The sequence below is a fragment of the Photinus pyralis genome, unplaced genomic scaffold (genome assembly GCF_008802855.1).
Source record: "Photinus pyralis isolate 1611_PpyrPB1 unplaced genomic scaffold, Ppyr1.3 Ppyr1.4_LG6, whole genome shotgun sequence".
Lineage (NCBI taxonomy): Eukaryota > Metazoa > Arthropoda > Insecta > Coleoptera > Lampyridae > Photinus > Photinus pyralis.
Genome location: NW_022170663.1, coordinates 9,592,280 through 9,605,316, shown reverse-complemented (window position 1 = coordinate 9,605,316; position 13,037 = coordinate 9,592,280). Strand labels below are relative to the sequence as shown.

General features: G+C 34.2%; 1 protein-coding gene across 2 annotated transcripts in view; it reads right to left on the bottom strand.

The window, feature by feature from the left end:
- Nucleotides 1–9,136, bottom strand: part of LOC116173128 (band 3 anion transport protein-like) — a 72,413-nt gene extending 63,277 nt beyond the window's left edge. The window contains exon 1 of one of the 2 annotated variants that reach the window (XM_031490412.1): nucleotides 8,974–9,136. The gene's annotated coding sequence lies outside the window, so the exon portion shown is untranslated. Of the gene's footprint in view, nucleotides 1–3,843; nucleotides 3,960–8,973 lie in introns of those variants that run through there. The other variant, XM_031490411.1, reaches the window with a different exon arrangement.
- Nucleotides 9,137–13,037: the final 3,901 nt, after the last annotated feature.

Here is a 13,037-nt window from a genome sequence, read left to right as displayed (position 1 = left end):
CAACGGAGCTTATTATAATCAAAAGTGGCTAGCATTCTAATATTTTTAATCGTCGTTTGTGAAACCGTGCATCAGTATTATTGTTAACTATCATTTTTACCCTATATAGTTTACCTGAATTAAATTTTCATGGGCAATGTACAAAACCTCTTGCTTTAATTGGGTTTAATTATTAGTGGCATCTTTAAAATCCTGAAAAACTACCATTATCGCCCATTTTCTTTCCATAATGTGCATTCGATGAAACCAGGGGACCTCCCAAGACAAACTGAGTTTGGCGAATGGCTAATGTTAAGAGATTAGAAAGGTGATAATTTTTTGGAGAACGTTATTGGTCAGACGAGGCCAAATTTAGTAGAAACGGCATGCTTAATCGCCATTACTCACATTACTAGTGTGATTAAAATCCTTTTTTTCACTACTAGCGTCTGATGACATGATTATTAACCTTTTTTCCACTTGTAAAGGTTGCTCTCGAGATTGCTCGAATTACAGACCAATTTCTGTTAGCTCGGCGCTGTCAAAAGTGTTTGAATACGCCATGTTAGAGAGGCTAAATAGTCACCTTGTTAAATATAACATTGTAAGTAATAAACAACACGGGTTCTGCAATGGGAAATCGACAATTACTGCCATTAACTCGTTTGTTAACGACATCATTTCACTTCTTGATAAAAAACAGAATGTCCTTACTATATTTTGTGACCTCAGCAGGGCTTTTGATACTGTTGATCACTTGTTACTGTTGGAAAAATTAAATACCTACGGTATCAGAGGCGTTGTTGCCAATTGGTTCTCATCATATCTCTCTGGAAGGTGTCAACAAGTAGAAATTAAATTTAAAACCGGTTCCACTATTGCAAAATTTTTATCCACAGCTTTGCCTGTTAATATGGGGGTTTCATAAGGTTCTGTTTTAGGACCTATTTTATTTTTATTATTTATTAATGATATTGTCATGTTCTTAAATTGCTTGGTTTTATATGCGGATGATACGACGGCATTAATATCCGGAAAGAAGCAAGAAAATATATATCCCAAAGCTGTTGAGATTCTAAATAAGCTAAGTAATTGGTTTAATTTTAACAAATTATTCTTAAATCACGATAAAACATTTTTCCTACCGTTTACAAACTTTTGGAAATAACCATTTGTCTGACTCAAGCAACAAAAACATTAATATTCTAGGCACTGGGAAGTTTCTGGGGATCTATTTAGATCAAAACTTAAATTGGAAATGTCACTGCGAAAATCTTATTAAAAGACTAAACACTTATTGCTACCAGATACGGAATCTTAAAGAATTAATGGATGTGAACCATACTTTAAATTATTACTATGCTCAAATTCAATCCAGATTGTCGTATGGAATAATTGTTTGGGGCTCGTCAAGCGCGGCAAAAAATGTTTTTCTGGTACAAAAACGAATAGTCCGGTGTATTGCGGGTAGTAAGAAATTTGATTCGTGTCGCCCGATATTTAAAAAATTGAATATTCTTACACTTTCATCACTCTATATACTTGAATTGTTAACTTTTATTTTCCATAATCAGCAACATTTCTTACGCCATAGCAGTTTTCATAATTACAACACGCGCAATAAACAACAATTTATCATCCCTTTAACAAGGCTTAAACTTGCCCATAATTCTCCCACGTCAATGGGCATTAAATTATTTAATGCTCTTCCAAGTACACTTAGAAGTCAGGGAACAATAAAGTGCTTTGAAACTTCTTTAAAAAAATTTCTTCTAGTCAATGCACCATATACAATTGATGAGTTTTTAAATTGTGTTGATAAAAATTGCGGATCTCTAGTGTAATTTATATTGCATTCTTTCTTTTTTGTCCATTGTATTGTGTATTACCAACATTTTTTAAATTGTATTTAATTATATTTTTTTTCTGTCTGACGTATCCTATACAATTCAAAATTTGTCTTGGGAATTAATATATTATTATTATTATGCCAATTTTAATTTTCTATCAAATGCAATAGGACGAAAATGGTCAGTCCATTAAAAAAACTCAGTTTTTAGTCTTTGAAATTTCTGAAATTTGAATCTCCATTGTAAACAACTTAACCTTTTTTAAGTACACTAAGAGAGAGCCCTATCCTTTCTCTATACACTAGTAAAAATGGGTTGCCATAAGTACACCGTTTTCAGGTTATCAATTTTCATGATACCGTCTGCATTTGGCATTTTTTTAAAAGTTAAAATTAATTTAAAAACCATAAATTATACCTAATTGTGGAAGAGTCACCATTTTGAAAATATTTTACATCGATATATTAAGAAATTTTACATAGATAATTACAAGCTCTACAAAGAATATGGTTGTAACCGGCAGGTGCGTTAAAGGATTAGACATATATACTGTGTCCAAGATAAGGTCTATCATGGGAATCTCCGAAACCATAGAACTACGATGATGGTTAATTTAGAGAAAATATGCGCAATTAAATTCTCATGGTTTATAAATTATTATTTTTATTTTTTATGAGCATAAACTCGCCTTAAGTCTAAGTACCTAACATTTATGTCTTCACAATTCAATAAACTCCATATAACTTAAACATACGTATAACAAATAACGTTCCACTTGCAATGGAAGTTGATTTAAGATACAAAATACATAACTTTATTACAAAAATTTGATGGTAGTTTCGTTTATCCAATTACAATGAGTCACGTAACTTTCAAGGACTTTTACCAAAATTCCTCTTGTAACCGTGGCCAAACAATAACTTAAACCTCCAATTTTTTTACGAAACTGTTTGATGATTGCTAGAGTTGCTTTTTAAATTGATTGCGTAAGGGTATCAGATTTTGAATACTCTTTTACTCAGACAAAAGATGCACTCACAGTCGTGTGTCGTAAGGGATGTTTAGATTGTGAAATAGTTTTGTTAAGTTTCTGGTAGGGTTTTTAGGGGAGATTTCCAGGAGAACCTAATTGGTTTTTCATAGAACTAAAAACGTCATTTATGACACTTTTTTGAGTTATGCGTATCTCAATCAACCCGTAAACTATTTATTTTGTGGAGGAATCATTTCGATGTCGACATTTGCATTAACAAACATAGGTAACATAAGTGAAGTCTTTTTTACCCCAAATCAAGTAATCAGAGAACCCATCTGCGTTCTAAATCTTTAGAAATACTCTACAAGTACGTAATTCCGAATCCAATTCTTTTCGTTTGCTACTCATACGGTGTTCCTCTCTCAAATCACTTTATTGACCAGGGCTTATACTCGGATAAAGGGATGCGTATACGATAAAATAAATACGTGACCCTGCATTTTACGAATCTAGCAGAACTCTATAATTGACCACCACCAACCAATGCGATTTGTGATAGATGTCGCGTAACACTTTCAGAAGGTTTATGAACTGATCCGATTTTTACTTTCTGAACAAGTCCCAGTTTACCTTGAGCTTGCACTTTATGAGTGTGAATGAAATAGTAGTAGGCCAACTACCTGTTGGTAACCGATAATTTATTGCGGCACGAACGTACTTTACACACGCCATTTGCTATTGACTGGACTAGACTATGTAATTCTCTACAAGTTGGGCAACACTTTTCGCACAAGCATTTACATAAATGTTTCTCTGAGCGGCCTCAGGCGAACTGCAGACCATACATTTATGGTAACAAAAATGAGAAAATTTCATGAAGCTTCAGTGAAATACACGAAGGGTTAAGATCTTAGAACTGAGACCTCGCAGAGGTCGAAATGATTCTGCCATATCTAAAATCATGGTAATTTTGATTTCTTTTAATTATCTTGGTCTCGATCTTTGTATTAAACACTACACAGTAGTATGATTACTTACCTGTTGGAATTGGAATCTGCCGTTTTCAAATTTGAAACTAATGCAACACCCGAAACCAATTGCGGTGTACAATGTAACGCAGACGTAGAAAATGTATACAATCGAATGACACCGCATGGACTTTGAAGTAATTTGTAATGTGACGTATCAAAGCGCAAAGTACGCACCTACATACATACCTACCTATCCAAAATACTTCCAAACCTCAAAAGCGACAAAGTTTGTGAGAATGTATTTAAATTTTTTTCACACGTTTGTTATGAATTATCATAATAAAATAGTCCAGTCAACGAATGCTCACAAGGCACAGTACCGAATGTTTGGTTTCAGTCCTTAGTCTAATTATTTTGTAGCTAAAAAATATTTAGTTTTTTTCGAGTTCTTTTTTACATAAATTTTACGAATCCGCATTGACAACTAATACTGTCACATCAAAAATAATCCAGTTAAATTGTATTTTTACCAGGAAAGTTGTGGGGTAGTTTTGATTTCTTTGATTCTATATGTTTTTTTTTGGGGTGCTGAATCCGAAAATCCGAATCTGAGGTTTGCTAACAAAATTTCATGACGCAACATTGAAAAAAATACAAAAGAAGTTGAAAAAGATATTATTTTGGCAGTTTTGTGCTTACAACTGGAAAACTATTAACTTTTCGAAAATAACCTTCCTATTAAAAATTAAAGTACATAAAATTTCCTACAGATTCCACTATTTAGTTTTTTTCCTCGATAAACCGTTCGGACTCAAGCGCCAGTTGAAAATTGGCGTATTTCGGCTGTCTCCACAAAACATAGTTTATTCGCACTAAAACCCTAAATTAATATTAAGCGTTGTCAATAAGTGAATTCCTTGCATTTACCTACTATTATTTGAATTTTATATGTAAGGGTGGTTTTTTCTCATTTTCATAACGTTCAAGGTGTTTATTGTAGTCCAGAATTGTATGAAAAGTTAATTTCTAACGAACAACAGTATATCATATTATTATATTATTTATAATATATGTATAATACTTATACTGTGCTATCTAAAATTATTCCCACTCTCTTCCGAACCAGCTAAAGAAATCACAAAACCCTACCGTAGCATGTTTGGATAATTATTGTTGAATTTGGGGGCGCTGTGGTCATTATTAATTCAAAAAATTCAAATGGCAAAAGGGGTATATTGATTTCCTATTCAACGGCATTATCCCTCTTGCTCCGGTGTTCTGAAGAATCACGTACTCCTCGGAGTGGGGTAACGCAGGTTACCCCAGCTTGAATTTGTCTGCTAACAACTGAACCCGATTTATTTCTTTTCTGTTTACATGTTAGCCAGCGACAAAAAGCGAGTTCATGATTTTGGACTGTCCGTCCGTCCATCTGTGTAACTTTGTGCGCTTGTGTATGCATGTGTATGGGAGGAGAGCCTCGAGACTGCAAACGTAGGTACACAGGGACGTAATGGGCCTTGGCTCATCTGTGAAAGAGTGGGAGAGTTTTATACCAGACGGAACAGTTATAAAATCTTTTGAGGAGACCGGTAGACAATGAAAAGTCCGGATTTATATTTGCACAGAATAATAATAAAATAATAATAAATGATGAGTATTTGCGGATACAGCCGAAATACGCCAATTTTCAACTAGCGCTCGAGCCCGAACGGTTCATCGAGGAAAAAAACTAAATAGTGGGGTCTGTAGGAAATTTTAAGTACTTTCATTTTGAATAGGAAGGTTATTTTCGAAAAGTTGATAGTTTTCAAGTTGTAACCACAAAACTGCCAAAAAAATCTTTTTCAACTTCTTTTGTATTTTTTTCAATGTTGCGTCATGAAATTTTGTTGGCAAACCTCAGACTCGGATTCAGCACCCCAAAAAACATATAGAATCAAAGAAATCAAAACTACCCCACAACTTTCCCGCTAGATGCCCGTTTGAGCACAAATGGCCTGTATTAAAAGTACAAATGGTGCATATCTAAGTGGTGTCAACTGAAGCAATCACCATGGAAACTATAAGACCACAGGAAGGCTGTGGCCCGTTTTCTCTTATTCATTTATTTATTGATTTCAGTATTTCACCTGGGAGCAACCACATAGGTACTTTTTCTTTTTGGGAAAGGTACACATGAGAACTCACTCCACGGTGTCAGTTGAAGATACGAAGATCCAAGAAAACGCCGATCTGCCGGTTATCTGCGATGGTATTGTGCCACTTTTTATCTTCGTGTTATATAAAATCGTAATTTTTACCCACAAAAAGTCAAATTTAAGTCATCTTTCCCTTAAAAACTTACCTACTGACCTCTTAATCTTCATTTTTGTGTTATGTGTACGGAATACCCCCCAGCATAAGAAGATTTGGTTACCTTTTCGCAAAGGTTACCATGACAGTGCTAGGGGAATATAAAACAAGTATAATTTGTGCACAACCTGGTGTAGATAAAGCTCATTTTTTAAACCGAAGCTTAGTAAATAGTTTGGGTCGAGGTTTGGGTTTAACTATTATAAGGTAGATGATTACTGGAAAGGGGGTTCTTACACATAAACGTTTAAAGGCCGCCTAGCATACCTTCAAAATCTACGCTAATGCAAAAAGAATTTGATTGCCCTTTTTTCTGAACCGCTAAATGTTTGTTGTATAAGACTCGTACCTTGCTAGATAGTATTACAATAAGGATGTTTCTCAAATAATTTGTACGTAAACTACATTGATATTTAATAAAAAATAGCAGAAAATAACCTTCAAGAATTTTCACAAAACATTTTTAAAAATTATTTTTTCGAAGTTTTTCTTTGAAATTTTCACATGATCGAAATGCTTTTGGACCTATTTTGTTCCAAACCAAAGACCATAATGGTTGGATAAGTATTCCAGCAAAAAAGTTAGACAAAATTAAACTACATTTCTTGAAAATTAAATTTTAAGTCATTAATCGCCGTTTGCATCAACCAATGTAAGCGGAACTTAGTTTAAGCCGAGGTTTAAGCGTAAGTTAAAATCCATGGCAACCATTGTCTCAATAATCGTTGCCATGGATTTTAAGCTACGCTTAAGCTAAGTTCCGCTTAAATTTGTCGGTGCAAACGGCCATAAACCTTACATTTTTAAGAAAAACGAAAAATGGAAATATCTCGAAACCTATTAGGTTTTGTACTCGGTTTAGTATTAAGCATGTTCGGGTTACACTTACTCCTTATATGTTGTTCTATCAGATCCCCAAAGGAATGTATCCAAAGAGGTAGCCAATTACCAATAACCCTGTATAATACAAAGAGGGGGTTTGCAATTACGCGCTGTATGCTCGAGCTGTAGATAGCAGGTACAAGGAGTGCGTACTTATACGTTCAGTACTTTCGGAAAATTCTAATCCGAAAAAACCGTACAATTAATGTTGGCATTAATGTAGTTTCGTTCTCTCGGTGGGACGATATAAATAAACTCTTTTGAATACTTTAAATTTACGCACCTGATACATAATTTTTGTTGATATAGGTTCGTCAAACAAATTTACCGATAACAAAAAATTTAATTTTAAATTTGTTGAAGCGTGGATTAGCAAATAATTATAATTTTAAATAATACCCAGGTGGGCCGGTATACAAGTAATTTTCATGATTTCAAAATTATTTAATATCCCTGTTATTGCCTAAATTCACTATATAGTTTTAGTCGAGGTTTTAGTGTATACTACTAGCATGTTGTAGAATTTTCTAGAATTTTTTAGAAATTTGTAAAATTAAAAAAAACTAAGACCAAAACTGGCACCGACATTAAATAATAAAACACAAAATCGATATGAATATGTAGAACAGTTGAAAATGAATGCATAATATTTATCCTTCAATGTATTTTAATGGTCGTACATAGTAAGTCGTACATTATTTCGGCTCATTTGCAGACTAAATTGGAGAGCTATTACGCTTGTTTGTATACCAACAGAACCGTGATATATTGAAAGAACTAATACTTAAGTGAAGACAATGAAGAAAATGGAATGACAAAATTAACTTTTTAACTCGCTTTTTAAAAGAAAATTTTATACGAGTTTTCGTTGCCAAAAAAAGAAAATTGGCAAATAGTTGATAGCGTAATGACTAGTATCTTAGGAAGACCGACATGAGATAAATATGTGAAAGTTTAAGAAGTTAAAAAAGACCGTATAATTAAATTTATTTACTGATTTTAGTAGGTATTTTACAATTGTTGCAATAGATAGCTTAAATAAGTAGGTACATTGATTTTCTAGAATCTAGAATGTTCTGGAATTTTCAAGATTTTTTAAGAAATTAGTAGCATTTTAGTGTACATAAACTTTAAAGTGGTTTACACTCGGGTTTACATGTCGGATCAATCAAGCAAAATGGATTTTTGTAGTCAATGAAGAACAATTTTCCTCGGTCAATGATGAGCTAGACCCCACGAGGTAGATTAAAATATAAAATTTCACTATTTTTCGGAACCACCTCGTATAAAGGACCGAAAACGTATCGGGTGTATAATTGTCTCGAGATTCCAAAAATGTAAAAATATACAGGAGTACTCGGGAGTACCATTTAATTAAATTATCAAACGTCGCAACTGATATCAAATCTGCACCTATCATCCCTCGTATCATCCTTATATCGAATATCTCAATAAAAGCAGGGAACATTTTACGTAATGTCAGGGACTAATAATTTTAAAAAATGCTGTCACGTCACCCTACCTCTTGCAGGTGGTAGGTACCTAAAAAGGTCACCAGCGCATTTAAAATTAGGTATATTCTTCAATAGTTTCTTACAATCAAATCGTTGAATCATACTAATTTCTTTGTAAGTTTATTCCCAAAATTAAAGCTCAATTTTGGCAAGTTTAAACAAATTACTTATAGTAATATAGCTTTGCATGGTACATTGTTCAGTCATCGCAAAAAAATGATTTGGGAAAATAGTTGAGGAAGGCCTAAATTTGAATGGCTCAACTCTCCCACGTGGCTTTGTTGTGTAACTTAATGCTTACAAGCGGAACAAAATGTTTATTAAGAAAACAAGAAATTGATTTGCGGCAAAAATGTGACGTAACGAGTGTTTTTCGTAATGGTTTTTTTCTTTTAAATAACTTTGTGAATAATGTTTAGGGAAGTAGGTAGTTGAAAAACACTCACCATTAAAGGGCGAATCTAACCACAAACGTTTTAGGGTGTAATTCACGCGGGGATTGCACTAAACGTACATGATATCAATGAAGCACTTTTATATCACGGACTTTTACCAAAAAATGCAACGTTTTCATTCACGATTTGAAAGAAACACAAACGCCAACGTGCCAGGAATGTCTGTTTACTTTCTTCGTTTCTTGAGGCATTTAATTAAACGTCGTGTTACAAGTGTCGTCATCTGACGGTTTATTTTTTAACTGTCACAACTAGGCGCAAAACTGACTTTTTAAAACTAGCCAATGGAAAACAGAGGGAGAGAATACCGGGTATATAAAAGAATATGAAAAAAATTCATTGCGAGAGGAGATCTGGGGAACAAACAATGCTTATGAACGAGTCCTCCCCCGCATGGCTTCCCTGCATACCCATTTATAAGACCTTCCTTCATCTTTGTATTCTTTCCAGTTCACCCCATTCCTTCCACTCCTATATCTCCTCTGCATCCCTTTCACTATTGCATCGAATAGGTACTTTCTTGTTCTGAAATTGATCTTGACACTTGTCTCATCGCCACCACTCCCTTTTCCATTAGTTCATTTATTTGCCCATTTACCCTATTATTTCTTTGCATTTAGAACCCTAAATATTTAATTTCTCTTACCTCTTCTGTTCTTTTCTTCTCCCTTTCCTCATTATCTTCGACTGTTCTACATTTATATCCATTCCTTCCTTTTCTCAATACCTCTCCATTTTTCCCGTCCAACATCTTCTTCTCTTCCACTTTTCTTTCCAATTTTTCATTCGGAACCATAGCATGCGTATTCTATGCCGCCGATATTATCGTAATTCGCCTATAACAGTCCACATAGTCTTTATCGCCTGTTTTGAAAATCGGCAGTAGAACCCTTTCCTTCCGTTTTTCTGGTAAAACCCCTCCCTTCCAAACTAGATACTAGATTTCTAATCCTTTTGTTGATCCTGTATGTGGCAAAAATACAAACCCCATTTCCTATCTCATTTCTCCCTGTCGCATTTCCTTTCTTCAGTTTTTTTAGTTGCTGTTCGATCTCCGGTCTTGTTATCTCATGTCCGTCAACTTCCTCTCTTTCATAGCCTCCCCTTTCTCCTGCTTTCCTTGTAGTACCTTGATAAAATTATGTTTCCAATCTTCTAATTAATTGCCTTTCCCACTCACTTGTTCTATTTTTCTTTTTCCTTTGTTTATCTATCACCTTCCAAAGATCCTCTTCTGTTTTTATTTTCCTGATCTTTCTATCTTCTCTTTTAGACTCAATTCCATCGGTTGGTGATCCGACTCTATTCTTGTTCTTACCTTAACTTCATCTATTTCTTCCAGTATTTTCTCATTTACTTTTACCATTGAAAAAACACTATTTTTATTCAATGCTATTACCTAATCAATTACCGATCTTCCGCTTCCTCCCTCATATTTCCTTTTAAATTCTGTGTTTTCTGATACCAGTAACACTTGTCCCTACTTTAACACTTTATTTTCTACCTTTTCCCATGTGAACACATTTTCCTTTAATTCCTGTTCGGGCATTAAGGTCCTTTCAGTTACCATATTTCCTATTTTATTTTTTAACTCCTTCATTCCTTCTCTGGTGTATCGTTATCAGGCTCACATGCTTCCTCTCCACTTCTACTCGTCTGATCTGTATTCCTTCCTCCTTTTTCGTTTCCTCGCCCCGTTCCGTTGCTCCTTTTTTACCCCTGTTAATATACCTCCTTTTGCTCTTTCCTTTATATTATGCCTCTTCGCATTCCATTAATATTTATGTTCTTCTGTTCTGTACTGATGGTTTGCACTACGTCATCCGTCGATTGTCGGTTAAAATTTTCCAGAAATAATTCTTTTCTCCTCCTTTGTACAATTTGTAGTTCTGCATTTGCTATTTACGATTTTCAGGTACCTATAGGTGAATGGAAGTCGGAAACCATATTCAATAGCACCGATCCTTGAACTCGTAGTCGTAGAAATCGATTAGTGAAGGTTTGACACCGCGTGTTCTCGAGTTAAAAGAAGAGCAGACGGACAGACCGACGGAAAAAACCCTCCCTTAAAGGGAAATTTTTTTTCTTTTGAAATTCCCCTAAAATGGGATATACCTTAGCTTAAAGAACTGTATGGATCTGTACTAAAAAAGTTCAAAGTTCTGAAAAATAACAAGGCCAAAGTTTTACAAGAATTTGGCGATGATGATTAGTTGATTATGAAATTGACTTTTGAGAATTAAGGTCCCCAAGAATAGGTATATGAATATACTAATTTTTCCAAAAATATCTGCTTTAGGGAGAAAATCAGAAATTGTACGATAAATCATTTTCATATTCATAGATTTTGAGAAGTAAAGAACAAAGCAGCACAGTTGACAGTGGAAACCGCAGAGGAAGTAGAGAATGACAACATCGGAGAAGGCATTCTAACATTCTATCAACGGAAGTAGCGGGAAACAGGAGTCAGGAATCAAACAAATTACATATTAAATCTTATAAGTATAGTATACTACGTTCCTTCCTCAGATGTATAGCAATTAGATATAGGTACAAAAGTAAATGGTGGTCGTTTGACCTTTCTTGTACCTCAAATCCTCAATACCTATTTAACCCATTTGTTTGGATTTATATTGGGAAAATATGTTAAACTTTCAAGCATAGGTACGTACGTGGGTCATTATTTCTTGTATTGCTTATAGAAGTTAATATTCAGTAATGTTTATAAATAAAAGAAACGGATAAAGAAGTTGTAGGAGATAATAAACTATGATCAATTAATTATTTATACCAAGGGAAAGGGATTATGGGTGCTACCGTTGAATGAAAATGAATGGTTCTACATATGCGACCACATAAAGTCGTCGCATTTACAAAAATTGCATTTGCGCCCGTTAAAAATGTTCAAGTAGGAAGATACTGAAATTTAAAGCGGCTTTGTTTGTAGCTTTAGAGCTCGGAAAACCCCAGATGTCCCTTTTATTTTGCATCGCAATTTTATCACCATCATCATTCATCAAGGAGACATTGTTATTCAGATTCTTTCAATAAGGCATTCCTAAACAACAGACGTTTATTTGAAGCAATCACATTTAAATCTGTCCAGTGGAATAAACTTTTTGTGCTGACAGTAAAGCCTCTTAATAATTATTAAATTTGTCAGGTTTACCTCACTTGCTATCCTCCTTAAAAATAGTCCCCTTCGTTTTCCTCAATTGAAGTTGTGGATATCAATTTTAAAACCCCGATGGTGCATTGAAAATAAAATATAATAGTTAACAGGCAATTTTCTAATCTTATCATGTTAGCACAAGAGTTTTTCTCGTATTCTTTTGTAAACGAAATTCAATAAAGTAAAGAGAAGAATATTACGTAAATTCCTTTCAATGTAGTAGAACTGTTAAGGGATTACGAAATCGACCCGTTTTTGTGGCCTTCTATCTACATCTTTTGAAAGATAATTGTATTTTCAATTACCTATGTCAAACAGACGTGTACCTTTTACGCAAAAATCACGTTTAGTCTTGTTTCGTCACGAAATCCATCGTGTCGATTTTAATTATCTAAATACTTGAAATATTGCTCGTTATGATAGGGAAATTATCGTAAAATTGTGGCATTTGTAGGCTATTACGGAACCCTAAATTCCAGTGCGGTTTTATTTACGTTAGAAAACAAGAAAAGCTTGGAGACCCAAATATTGAAAATTGTATGATGAATTTTTCTAATGTCATCAGTTTTCGTAAATAGGGTAGGTATAGGTAAACACTAAAGATATTGAAAATCCTCCCCTTTTGGCAACAATAACTGGCCGTCACAATAATTCCTTTACTGAAAATAGCTCAAATCCTTTATTTCGTAAACAAACTCAATAGGCGACCCAGCTTACCTGGGAATTTCCAGAGTCCATTTAACATTCTTGAGGTGTATGTAAATGACTTCTTAACAAAGGAGTTGGCTCTTTAAAACCGCGGTTCCAATTACGTTCGCCGTAGGGATAAGAAATAGGATTTCAGACTTGACTATCTTTCATCTGTTTGTTCATCATGGAACAT